At 31.8% G+C, this 14,074-nt stretch overlaps 1 long non-coding RNA gene across 2 annotated transcripts; it reads left to right on the top strand.

The window, feature by feature from the left end:
• The first annotated feature begins 2,604 nt into the window (after positions 1 to 2,604).
• On the top strand, positions 2,605 to 13,186 carry LOC143254206 (uncharacterized). 2 transcript variants are annotated; one of them, XR_013030092.1, is made up of 3 exons: positions 2,605 to 2,869; positions 3,063 to 3,242; positions 5,559 to 7,083. It is a non-coding gene; the product is annotated as an uncharacterized LOC143254206 (long non-coding RNA). The 2 variants fall into 2 exon arrangements; XR_013030091.1 differs by lacking the exon at positions 5,559 to 7,083 and adding an exon at positions 10,929 to 13,186 and having other exon boundaries at positions 2,606 to 2,869.
• The last annotated feature ends 888 nt before the right edge of the window (positions 13,187 to 14,074 follow it).

Raw genomic sequence — 14,074 nt, 5'->3', positions numbered from 1 at the left:
ATGCAGAAAATATATTCAAGTGTTACCGTAAATTAAAGCCAAAAACCCTGTTATACAACACTGTTTCAGTACATTATTGTAAAGGAAACGATGAAAATATGTTAATAGATGTATTTTATGTTTTGACTGGAATTGACAAAAATTGAAAAATCTGTAAAGTTAAGTTTCTTTTGCAAATGGTCTGAAACCATGATTTCATTTGATAAGTAAATATTTCATTTCAACGATTTTCTGGAACATAGTGTGACTCAAACAGTATAAAAGGAAAGAAAAATGTTTATTTTTGTTCATATACCCGTGAGCGGAGGAGATTTTGATTTAAGATTATGATAAAATCCCTTTTAATAAAGATTTATGACTGTAGTTGATAGTAAAGCACCAAGAGTGAATATAATTAGTCTCACCGCCACTTCTTTCATTTCTTAAAATAAAAATAGATGGCCAGATGTCATGGTATCTTCTAACAAAACTGTATTATCAAAGAAAGATTCGAATGTCACCAAGCCAGCTTCATATCCCGTAAACTCACTTTCACAATTAATGTTGCTTTGAATAGACTTTTTATTAATACACGTTAATAAATACCACGAAATAAGAAATTTATAAGATCACAACCATTTTATTCAGAACAGTGCTTTAGGAATACGTTTTCTTCTCCAAACAGTGTTAATAGCTTATTTATAGTAACGCTATGGAATGTCGACTGCCAGATTCTTGTCATTAATACTATGAAATTGTCATAACTCTATCAAACATTACCATCTATGCTAAATACTTAATATAGCAATTACTGATGCTAAACTTTCTTGATTAGGATAATTTTCTAAAATATACTAAAACCTTTCAGAAAAATTTACAATGAATAATCATTAACAACCGTCCACTCCTGTGATTATTTTGAAAACTTGATCTAGAAACATCTAATCTTGTTCGCTTGGCCTGACACATATTTTTGTATCATATGGGTTTCTTGCTCTAAATCAGCTGTCATTAATCCTAATAACGAAAAACTAATAACGGTCCACGTTTATTCGTAGGTGAAGCTGTATATTAAAAATGTAAGACCGATATTTTACGTTACGTTTTACGTAAGCATGTGCAAACATTTTCGTCAAGTTTAAGCGCTTTTATTGATTAACTTCGCATATGTAACGTATATTTAGATCAACATAGTTTTGTAAATACAGGTTAAAAAATTAATTATATATAATTTTATGGTTGTAAGGATAGGTGTAATATCGTTAAGGTGTTTTTTATATAATAACATAATTCTTTTGTTCGTGTCTTGATTATTTCTTCTCTCTCTTCTTATTGACGTATAGTTACATATTTTGAATCTATTCTGAGGATAAATTTGTTTTACACTTATTATAAGAATATCAGGGTTAATATCTTGTATTAAGTCTTCCACTCATGTTTCTTGGAAGTGCATCTTGGATGTTGATGATTAGAACTGTGTAATTAAAATTTTAGCATGTGTCCTATGATTTTTCTGACTAGTTGCGGTATATGTGGTGTTATGTGTTTTTTAGCTTTGTCTATGAATAGGTCTATGTTATGTTTCAATTGGGTTGGTTTTGTAAATTCTGTAGTAAACTATGTAACAATGTTTTTAATTAAATTTACTATTAGACTTGTTTCATCGTTTGTGTTTACTTTCACTGTAAGATTGGTAATTTTTTGGTTGTTTGTTGTATCTGTGATTTTGTTAAGTTCTTGTAAATTGCTCATTGTTTTGGTTGAAGTTTGTTGTTTCTTTATTGGTGGTTTTGTTTGTGTAGTATTTTCTTTCAACATTTGTGCATATGTAAACGGACCTATAGTTGTGTGTGTTTATTGTGTTATTGTGTTAGGTGTGTTATCTTGTGTTTGTTTTATTGTTTTTATATCATAAATGCGTTATTTTATCTTTTTATTTGTCGCATCCTTTGTAATTTACTGTTTGTGTTTCCCCAGAGTTACAACAGTTTAGTTCAGCTTGATCTTTTTTACATGCAGATATGTGGTGTTCACCGCCACATCCGCAACACCTTGGTGTTGCCTGACATGCCGCTGAAACGTGTTCATATTGATGGCAATTATAACACTGTGTAATTTCTACTGCTGGAGTTTTTAGCTGTTCAACTTGGAATTTTTGGTACCACAAAATGATACCATTGTTTATCAGTTCCAAGATGTTGTAATGTTGTCCCATGTCAACTCTTTCTAAATTTGTTTGTTTCTTAGTGACCTTGGAGATAATTCACTTCACTTTGAGGGTATGGTATATTTAGTTTATTTAATGCTTGCTCAATATCCTGTTTTGTTATGGAGTGGTACACCCTACGGATTACTCTTCCTAGGCTGTGGATTAGTTCCTGGTAAATACATATTCATGTTCCCAAACGCGAAGGCGTTCTTGAGCCATTTTTAAGTAGTTTATTTACGTCAGAGGCTCCTTGACCACGAACAAGGACATCTCTCCAAGGTAAACGCGTGACGCTAGCGGTTTCAACAACTGGATCACATCTGCTAATTTCTCCTGCAAGTTGGGGTTGAATATATGTGCCAAGGACGCCTTCAATAATGATAAAAAAGTTGGGTGTTTCGCTCTAAGTGGTTTATTTTTTGATTGTGTAGTTTCATTTTGTAATGAATTTCTACTTTTCTTTTCGACACTACAAGAGTAAACTCTTGGTTTTCATTTGTTTGTTCATCGCTTTGTTCTAGATTTTTTCTTCTTCATTAATTTTGCGTTGTACATCCAAGGCTTTGTTTAAGTTAGTAACATCATTCGTATTATTCGTTGTGTAGGAAGGAGCTATCACTACCTCAGTATAAGAAGTTTCTTGTCCTTCATCTTCGTTTTCAGAATTTTCACTTGAATTACGTAACTATTTTTCTTTCTGGTTTTCGTTTTTCTCTTATGCTATTTTTATTGTTTTCTTTATCACATTCCAGATATGTTAATTTTGCTTTTCCAACATTACAAAGTACCAGTAACGGAGAGTTTTATTCTAAATTCTAAATTAATTCTAGTTTTTGGCTACCAAGCGAAGTATACCACTTTCTTTGTTTTTCAGGCCACTCCTTGTGGATGTTTCTTCGTTTTCCAGAGACATGGTTGTATTTCACGCTGCAGTGGTCATCATCGCTTTTAGCTTGGACACCCGCACTTTCGTCAACCAAGTTGGACCCATTTCTTTTTTCTTCTCATTCAACTGGTGCTGTTTCTTACAGTATGGGTAATTATTTTTGTCCAAGTGAGTATAGTAATTTATCTTTGCCCAGATAAGTGAAGGTATTTGTCGCAGGGAAAGCGTTATAAGTTTTTCCTACACTATTCATATAAACTCAAGAGTTTGCAGAAAACTCGCTTATCTCTTAGCTCACACTCGCTAAAAGTACCCGGCGTTCGACTCGTAAACTTAGTGCCGCAGGTTGGAATCCTGGTCGCACCAAACATGTTCGCCCTTTCAGCCGTGGGAGCGTTAAAAGTGACGGTCAATCCCACTATTCGTTGATAAAAGAGTAACCCAAGAGTTGGCGGAGCGTAGTGATGACTAGCTACCTTCCCTCTTGTCTTACACAGCTAAATTAGGGACGGGTAGGCGAAGATAGCCCTCGGTTAGCTGTGCGTGAAATTCAAAAACAAAAACAAAACAAGCAGTTGAGATGTTAACTCTGATAGTTCCAGTAAGACATAACTAAAAACACATTCTTTACTATCAAAAGCATTATTTGATAAAACAAGACGAAAACCTAAATAACCAAGGGCACTTCAAAATCTGTTAAGTAGAATTTGAGTAAATTAATCTACGAGACCATTTTTTGTGTCCTTTTTACTACCTATATTTTCTTACACTACTAATTCCAGCGGTAAGAAGTGGGTATATTTGATAGAATTTTATTATTATAAAGGATTCCTATCAACCTACCTTCAATTAAAATTACTCTAGGCATGTTTACACTCAATTAATCTATAATACTTTTGGTACGATCGAATATATCAATCGAAAATAGCTCTCAAATCGATCAAGAGGTGATGAAGATATGAGTTAGAAGTTCGTACTTAAAATATTTATAAAATAATAATAACTTTGAGCCGTTTCATAAGCCGCTGTGCTGCAGCTGAAAAAAACATATGATATAGATATTTTAAAATAAATTTGTCACTTTGTTTTTTATGTGGCTTTGTTTAAAGTGCGCGTTAAAGAATAGTATTAGAACAAAGAACCCCGTTATATGTGTATTTCAACTGCAAATTCGTAATACTTCTCTGAAAAACTGAAATATGAAATCACGTCAATGATAACACATCCAACTCTAGCTGTCTTCAATAAATTGTGGAGAATGCACGTTCAGTTGGGTCTATTTGAGATTTTATCTACATTTATAGCAGGTTTTCTGGTTTAGTTGTGACATTTTTGACTGGAAACGTATTGATCTTTTTTTAATTATCCACATCCACTTGTTAAAACGCGCTGTGAAACATACTGGATTGTGATAATATACGTACTTAGGACGCTCGGCATGGCTAGGTGGATTGAAGCGTTCGTCTCGTAATCAGAGGGTCGCGGGTTCGAATTTTGATCGCACGAAACATACTCATTCTTTCTGCCATGGGGCGCTATAATCTGCGGTCAATCCAACTATTGGTTTATAAAAGAGTCGCCCAAGAGTTGGCGGTGGGTGGTGATGACTAGCTGCCTTCCCTCCAGTCTTACACAGCAAAATTAGGGACAGCTAGTGCAGATAGCCCAGATAGCTTTGCGCGAAATTCGAAAACAAACAGACTTACTTATATCCTAAACTGAGTAAAAAGTTATGAAAATACAGCCGAAGTAAACAACCAGCACTTACATGCGGTATTGGCAAAGTTCCTGGAATTCAAACGATACGTCAAGAAAAAAGTGTAGTAGAAATAAGACAGAAAATCATAATTACGAAGAATTTTCCAAAATCAAGGCAAGTATTTGATAACAATAACAAACATAATTTTGTTTCATCAGATATAAAAGCAAAACATGTTTATTTCAAAAGTGTTTTAGTAAATTACCATATGTTAATTGCAAATGTTTCGTTACTTCACAAGTGTTTTAGAAAATTATTTCACGTTTTTTACAAGTACGGTTTTATGTAATAAATGTTCCAGTTAAATATTGTTGCTCTTTGCTTGCTCTTTAAGAGGAACTATCTTTGAATTATAGCGTTTTCTGTTACAGTTTAGAACGATACATTTGCTTTTCACACTAAAAAACGTTCGGAGAAATTGTATCATAGAATAGAATTTCCGATACATTTTTATCCCAGTATGAAAATTAATGTCCAGTCATATTATATGCCGCTATAGTCCGTTTAGATATCGTACGCCGCAGTTCAGAAACAGTTGAATTTTGTACCAGTAAAGAATATTCAGATACATTTTATTCCAGTACAGAAAGTTCAGAGATATTGTACTACTATATAAGAAACTTAAATTAAGACCCACGTTAGTTACCCTTGCAGACAAAACAAGCTTTAAGGTGTGTCCAATAATTATTTCTTATTTACTTAATGTTTTATATTTCACAATAAAGACAACTGAACCAACGGTGGACTCAGCAGATTGATCGATGTGGCTTTGCCATCGTGAAAACTCACATTCAACTGAATATAAATAAACATACCGAACGCTATTTTCTACAAACAGGTACTTGTATCGCAACAATGTTTTCTTTTTTGGCACTCTATGTATGCTTAACAACTCATGTACTCATTTACTAAGTTCCTTTACGCAATTTGTTATTTCAATTAACAGCTCTTGAAGAATGTATAAATAGATCTCAAATCGATTCAAGTGTTTGATATACTTTGCTGTAATGTTTCTGAGCAAAGGTGCGTGCTTCTAATATATGTTTCAATTTTTTTAAGGTTACTTTCAGTGACTTTATTAATTATAATGTCTGTAATATATTTAATTTATTATATGAATAACGTATGTTGTATCCAATGGCTAACTTAAATAGCATTCCGCAAACTATGTTTGTCGTATATAGGACTGTCTATATGGAAACATGAATAGAGTGTGGTTGTAATACTATTATGATGAACACTTCTTCTTGTTCAAATCTTTAAAAAACTATTTAGAATATGTAACGGTTTACAATGTAATAGAGTTAACACTAATGTCTCATGTGAAGTGTAAATCTATGTTATAATGTTTATCAGTTTTTCGTTTTATTCACTTTTTCATCATGATTATTCAACATTATTTGTTTCATATCTTGTTTAGAAACAACCTAAATTTTATGGGAAATTGTCGACATTATGACTCATAATAAGTATAAATATTATTCTCAATTACCTATATTAATCACTCAATTAATTATCTTATTAAACTCGACAATAAAGTGTGATATTGTTTTCCTATATCACAATAAAACTGTAAAAATGAAGATAATCTGGAAATGTTACGTAAAGTAAAGCCAGTTAGTTTGTTCCTCCATACAGTTTCAAATAACTATTAAAATGGAAAAGACGAAAATAGATCAATAAAAATATTTCATGTTTGAACTGGAATTGCCAAAAATGAAGAAATATGTAAACTTAAGTAGACTTTCTTGAATGACCTGAAACCATGATTTAATTTGATAAATGTAAGTTTCCTTTCCAAAATTTTCTGGAATATAGCGTCATCTAGTTTTACTCAAACATTTTTATGCCTGTCGATTAATGAGATTTTAAATTAAAATTATGATAAAATCCCTTCTAATAATGGTTTCTGACTGTAGATGTAGTAAAGCATCAATTGTGAACTTTATTAGACTGACAACCGCTGTTTCTATTTGTTAAAATAAAAATAGGTTCTTAAATGTCATAGTATCTAATTAAAAAGCTGTATTATGAAAGAAATCTATTACTGTAGCTTATCTTACTTCATATCCCATAAAAGTACTTAAAGAATTGGTTAATTACCTATCAAATTTGATCTGTTAATGTCACGTGATAGTGTGACCTAATAATATCATTGCATAAGAAGTTTTGAATACTGTTCCTAAGATCATTTGCAACATTACCTTGGCCTATAATTTAAATTCCATACATGTTATTTTGCTTTTACAAATAGATTTTCTATAGCATACGCAGACTTGCAAATTAATATTCATTTTTTTTTTCTATCACGTAGAAATTGTTTACAAATCGGTAACAAAACAAACGTTTACTTACTTCAATCTATTATTTCCTTTATCACAATGAATATTTTTATTATTATATTTCTGAGGAAAAATATAAACAAACTGATGAAAAGAGAATAACATTAATAACAAATGAATATATATCTTTATTCATCTAGAATTTTTTTGACAATACTCGTTTCTTATTTTCAAAACTACATGTTGTCGTCTTTCTTTTTTGTTAATTTATCAGTTTGGTATCAGTTGACTCTATGAAGCAAATGTTTCTTTATCCAGTGTTTATTACGTCCTTTGCCGGCCTGTTCAAACAAAAACATGAAAACTTTGTATAACTTGCTTGTCAACGCCACGAGAATTTCGAAGGTACCGAATAACCAGTTGTACCAGATACATATGTTATAATTGTGTAGAACACCTTTCATACTTCTTTTGAAACAATTAATGTACAATTGCACTTATACCGTTTATAGACTTTGTTACCAGCGGTGTTATTAGTTCATTTAGCAATATTATTGCAATAAACTAGTGAACGTTAATATAAAAGAAAACGTGAAACAAAAATAATACTTCCTAACAACCTAGTAGTAGACAAGGCCACTAATAGAGAAACATTAATTTTTTTAAAGAAATATTTTAAAAGCCTCGTAATATTTTCTTAATAATAAGAAGTTTGATACAGGTTACAGTGAAGTATCAGTACACACGTGCATAAAACAACGATGATAATATAACAACAATGTTTCTATAAAACATTGAGAAAGTTTCCGCTGCTCGTTTAGCGTTTAGTTTAGTCTGTAAGTCGTTGATGCTATCAAGATCAGCAAAGTGATTGTGGAAACTATGAGCTGAGCCAAGAAGAAACTGTGACAGCTTGACACCTCTGCAGTTTGAGATAAAGACACAAAGGATTGATTACTAACAACTTTAAAACTTCCTGAAATGTAAACAGCTGGCTTGTCGATCAAATATCGATATTGAGAATGTGAGTACATATAAAAGACAAACCTCAAGGTCAAACTTTTCATCATGCAGTAATATTTCTTCTAAAACATTTCTTCTTCGAATGTTCAACACTCGAAATCTATTCTACATAAACTAACCTAAGCAAGCATTTCAATCTGTATCGAAAAAATGTTCCTGGAACAGAAGAAACACACAGACAGACACACAAACGAAAGTTTTCTTTTTAGTATAAATTACACTTATTTCTTACTTGATTCAGTTTATTCTTTTCTATTTTCTGAATCCAAAAAATTAAACAAACTAAATTTCAATGCACTTTTTTATTTCAATATTTAGTTTACAGTAAGTTCAAGAATATATTTTTCTTCACTATATAACGTTTTGGTGCTATTTGAATAAAGTTGAGATTTCAGAATATCATTTCTATTGACGATAATCCGGATCCTAAAAAGCAGTGAAAAAAGAAACGTATATGAATTTTCTTATCAATTGAATTAGAATCACAGAATTGTCGATGTTGTTATAAAAGTGAGTTATTTTATTAACTTTAATGATTTTTAAAGAAAAGAGGAAGTTTTTTTCGTATTTACGTAATGTGGTGATATGACGAAATCATACTGAAGGCCATAGCTGTGAGTTACATTTATATGTTATATGCCAAATTATGCGAAAGTCATATTTCATAATCGGCTATTTCGTCAGATATATTGTGAAACGAAGTTAAATAACAAATGAACGCTGTAAATGTTATGAAAATGCTTTAATTTCTTTTTTGTACTGATATCCTTTTAAAGTCCGAAATCATGCCAAATAAGCATTATAGTGTTTAGTGATGTCGAGAAAACCCACTTGTAGAGAAATATATATGTAAAAACGGCTCATTTGATTTGATATTTTTTTTTTACGCAGAGGAGTGAACAACATTTCGACCTTCTTCGGTCATCGTCAGGTTCACAAAACGATGTTTACTCCTCTACGTAAAAAAAATTCTAAATCCAAACGAGCCGTTTTTACATACATATTGTGGTGTTTACATCTTCACTTTGTCGAAAAGTTAATTACAGAATTATTTGCTTCTCTTTCTTAATATCTGATTTATTTTATGAGAAGAATTTAATTTCTTTTCTATTTAACATTTTATTATTATTTATTTGTTTTTCATACTCCTGTTAAGTTTACGATAGTTCAACTTACGTAATGTTTTGTGAAACTGAGTTTATTTATGACTACATTATGTGTAAAGTCCTCATTTTACTAAAATTATACGTTCCACGATGGTTCCAATAATTATTACTTAATGTTCTATGTTTCACAGTAGAGACAACTGAATATATGGAAGACTCACACAGATAGCCCGATGTGGCTTTGGTAAAATAAAAGAACACATACAACTGAATATAAATAAACTTACCGATCGCCATATTCTATTGACAAATACTTATATTATTATAGTTTCTTCACAAAGTATGAGAAATTAAAAACTGAAAATGAGAGTGAATTAGAAGTAATTTAGGATTAAAATCATGTGATTAATAAACAAAATAAAGATGAGTTAATGAATAACTTGTGTGTCTGATGAAAAAGCGAAAACGGTTGTCAAAGCATATGTAAATAACATTGTAGCTAGACACGTTGTACTCCAGAATTTACTGTTAGATACAGAAAGTAACTTTGTTGCCAAGTTAATAAAAGAAATTTCACTGTTGTTATTTGCCAAAAAAAGAATAAACTGAAACAACTGTTTTTCATTCAGCTCCTACCGTATTAGTAGAAATATTCAAAAGAACTTTGTTGGATACTGTGAGAAAGGTCAGAAAACTTGAAAAGAGCTGGTTCATTTATTTCAAAGTGCTGAAAATGAGTCTACTTTGGAAAGTCCGTTTTTTTAACAACATGGTTGAGATGTAATACTGCCTATGGAAAGGGTCATGACCTCTAAAGTATTTAATCATGCAGTAAATTATGATTACAAAACTGAGAATGCAGTTGGCTTTTGAGTTAACTATTAAACATTTAACAAAAGCTGCTGAACATAGAGAGAAACGAGGAAATATGTTTGTTTTTTTGAATTTCGCGCAAACAACTCGAGGGCTATCTGCGCTATTCGTCCATAATATCCCATTGTAAGACTAGAGGGAAGGCAGCTAGTTATCACCGACCACCGCCAACTCTTGGGCTACTCTTTTACCAACAAAGAGTGCAATTGAACGTAACATTATGACACCCGACGGCTGAAAAGGCGAGCGTGTTTTGGTGTGGCAGGGATTCTAACCTGCGACACTCTGATTACGAGTCGAACGCCTTAACCCACCTGTCTATACCAGTTGTGTGCATAGTGTAAAATGGAAGGTTCTCGTGTACGTTATATACACTGTGTGATTGCTTGTCGAGTTACTTAAAAAACTGGCCAAGCTGGGCCCAAGTAAATATAAGGATAAAAATTAATGATATAAAATTAACAGTTAAACTATTTTTTTATGTTGATAAAATAGAAAATAGCAAGAAACTAGTAAAATTATAGAAAGGCCTTCTTAAAGTTTTTAAAAAAACAAGTCGAATTTATTTTGAAATTCAAGAAATCTATCGAAAACGAAAACAGTTGGTGCATGTTAATAGATTAAAAACCTGAAAGAAAGGAAACCCTATCAGTACGTATGTATGACCGAGGAAAGCCAGACGACTCATAAAAAGAAAATATTGAGGTCGAATTTAATTACTCGAATAAACTAGATTTATCTTATGATGATGAAGAGATAAGTGAAGCTGAGATATATAATTAAAAGTTAGATGACGTTAATACCATATTAGGTGATGGAAGGATTGAAGCAGAGGGTCATGTGACGTCAACATCACTGTGCCCAAGGACAGTTCGTCAATAACATCTACAACGACGTAAGCTTATAGTGTTAAAGATGATCAGAGCGTAAACTTAAATGGTCCTGTGCAAACTCAACCTGAAGAAATGTTTACCACTACAAAACGACAAGTGAAATTCAATTGACAAGTAGCTGTATTTACAATAAAAAATGACATGAATAGAGTTAATGCTTGCTCTAATGACGAAACTAGTGGTGTGCAACAAGCTTATATCAATATGTTAAGAGAAATGCCTAGTTGTAATGAGAATTACGTAGACAATATAGGATGTGTATGAACATTGCTGTATAGTTATAAAGATATGCGTGTGTCGTTATGAGGCTCTTGTTTTTATATGTTTTGATAGTTCTTACATCTGCAGATTTACTACGATAATTATTTCATGGATGAGTGTAAACATGGCGGCATAGAGTGAGTATTGAACCACTAAAAATAAGACGGGCATGATTCTTATTGAAGAAGGAAATTTTATGTTGTCACAAGATAAGTGAATAATTCTTGAAAACAAACCATTTCCTCAGTACGTTTGTTTAATAGTTTGAATAGGAAAAGAACTAATATTATTCTAGAAATCTTTTTACGTAAGTTAGTTTCGATGACAGTGGTTCAGATAATATGACATAATTTAAAGTGACAAATCAAGAAACAGCTATCTTATATTTGACAAGAATCTTACAGGAAATATTAATTAACAACTATAATACCTAAGATAAACGATATCTTCTTAAGATAGAATATTTGTTATTAGATTTAAAGGATATTAAAGATATCTTTCCGATTTCCGATCGAACTTCACAAAAAACGTGGTTTAATAGATGCTGGTGGAAATGTTTTAAATTTTTTGTTCGGAAAAGCAACGACAGACGATTTATGTAAATTAAACCAGAAAATAGAACATCAAAGACAATTATATATAGAACTGGTTATTTTACAGGTGAATAGGGTGGGCGGGGTGGAGAAAAAACTTTAAAGTCGGTTTTAAGGAATGATTGTATAGATGTATAAAATGATGGCTTTTTCTTTGTTCTTTTCTTTTACCAATTGTGAGTAGCGAGGAAATTATTTCATATTGCCATATTTTTTAGCATTTAACGTTTGAATAATATATTTTACGCAATTTTAACTTATAAAAAGATACTAACTGAATCCTGTAATATTTTAGTTTAACGATTTTACCAGGTCTGAAACGCCTAACTCTTTATTCAGCTTTAGCGTTCTTCACGACTGAAATAAAATTCGTTCTGATAGTACTTCTAGGCCTAAAATCTTATGGTGATGCTACATATTTATTTTCTCTTAATGCAAAGGAAAATTAAATAATTAATCTGTGACGTTTAGGCCTGATATACTTTCTGGTAAGTTTATAAGGTAGAATCTCAGTTTGCACCGCATACACATCAAGAGTGATTTTTTTTATATTTTAAACGATGGCTTTGTTTTACCGAAACTTACACACAAATATGATTAGAATATTACAAGTCTCAGTGTGTTTAATTTTTGTTAGGTCTAACTTTCCATTCTACTTTTTTGTTATATTTTATATTGGTCTTCCCTTTTACATTTGTGTTTTTCTAAATTAATGTGCTAAATTAGGGACGGCAAGCACAGATAGCTCTCGAGTAGCTTTGTGCGAAATTCCAAAACAAACAAACAAACAATTTGTTTGTTTGGGAATTTCGCACAAAGCTACTCGAGGGCTATCTGTGCTAGCCGTCCCTAATTTAGCAGTGTAAGACTAGAGGGAAGGCAGCTAGTCATCACCACCCACCGCCAACTCTTGGGCTACTCTTTTACCAACGAATGGTGGGATTGACCGTCACATTATACACCCCCACGGCTGGGAGGGCGAGCATGTTTTAGCGCGACGCGGGCGCGAACCCGCGACCCTCGGATTACGAGTCGCACGCCTTGCGCGCTAGGCCATGCCGGGCCATACAAACAAACAAACAAACAAACAAACAAATTCTAAATTAATGTTAATGTTAAATTAATCTAATGCAAGTATGACCCACCACAAGCATACCCAAGAGATTATAAAATGTACAATAAAAAGGCTGTGATTTGTGATATGTTGTGAAAATAATAAACTAATTTCTGTATTGTTCTGATGTGATAATGAAATTCACTTTCACACGACATATGGATAGAATAATTATTTAAAATAAACTTTCTGAAACAAAATGCATAAGTTTCTATCGCCATATTATAACCCTATAAATAATATTAAGGAATCAATATAAATACACAACTAAAAGCGACACAATGAAGTTGTGTGATAAATAAAAAAATAAACTAAACTAGTTTGTAGTTTCAGATTATAACTGACTTATAATAAGATGATAAACAACAAAGTATAATGAACTAGTATATTGGGTAAACATGTATTGTGTCTCATCCCGAGGTTACAAAATCACTTCAGGCTGCATTTTCTTTACATAATTTATTATTACAATAGCATAATAAGTTTCTTTCTTAATTATAAATGAATAATAGAAAACTGAGATGGTTTTTTGTCTTAAAATTTTAAAAAGTTATATAGTAATTCTGTTTGCTGAATCCAGAAATAACAACCATTTTTCTCCATCACTTCCAGATTTCTAGAAAAATGTCACATGTAATTTTACATACGTCAATTGTTTTATTGAGATCTGGTCATATTTTGCTATGCGTAAAATGTTGACAACAACTGACTCTAGATTTTTGCATAGTGAAAGCTTTATCGATTGTTATAGAAACCATGAGAAACATACCGTTGGCATATAAACTGTTAACAGGCGCCAGGCATGTCAATTCTGTATAGTATTTCGTTTTGTGTCCACTTTGATACTTCTTTTTTCTATTCAGTATTATTTGTTATTCTTTGTGGCAGCAACAGGTCGCGTAAATAACCCAATATATTCTATTATATTTATAGTAAATTTCTGATTGTCAATAGAAATTATAATAGGGAGTGGCTTCAACATAAAACGTTTGGGGAACCACAGCTTTTCACAAAACATAAACTTATTGATTTGATGATAGATTAGAACCTATTAAAAGATTATCCAAGGATTATGGGTAATAGGTTTCAAACTTAG

The sequence above is a fragment of the Tachypleus tridentatus genome, chromosome 6 (genome assembly GCF_004210375.1).
Source record: "Tachypleus tridentatus isolate NWPU-2018 chromosome 6, ASM421037v1, whole genome shotgun sequence".
Lineage (NCBI taxonomy): Eukaryota > Metazoa > Arthropoda > Merostomata > Xiphosura > Limulidae > Tachypleus > Tachypleus tridentatus.
The sequence above is the reverse complement of the archived record's forward strand: the minus strand, read 5'-3'. Positions and strand labels throughout refer to the sequence as shown.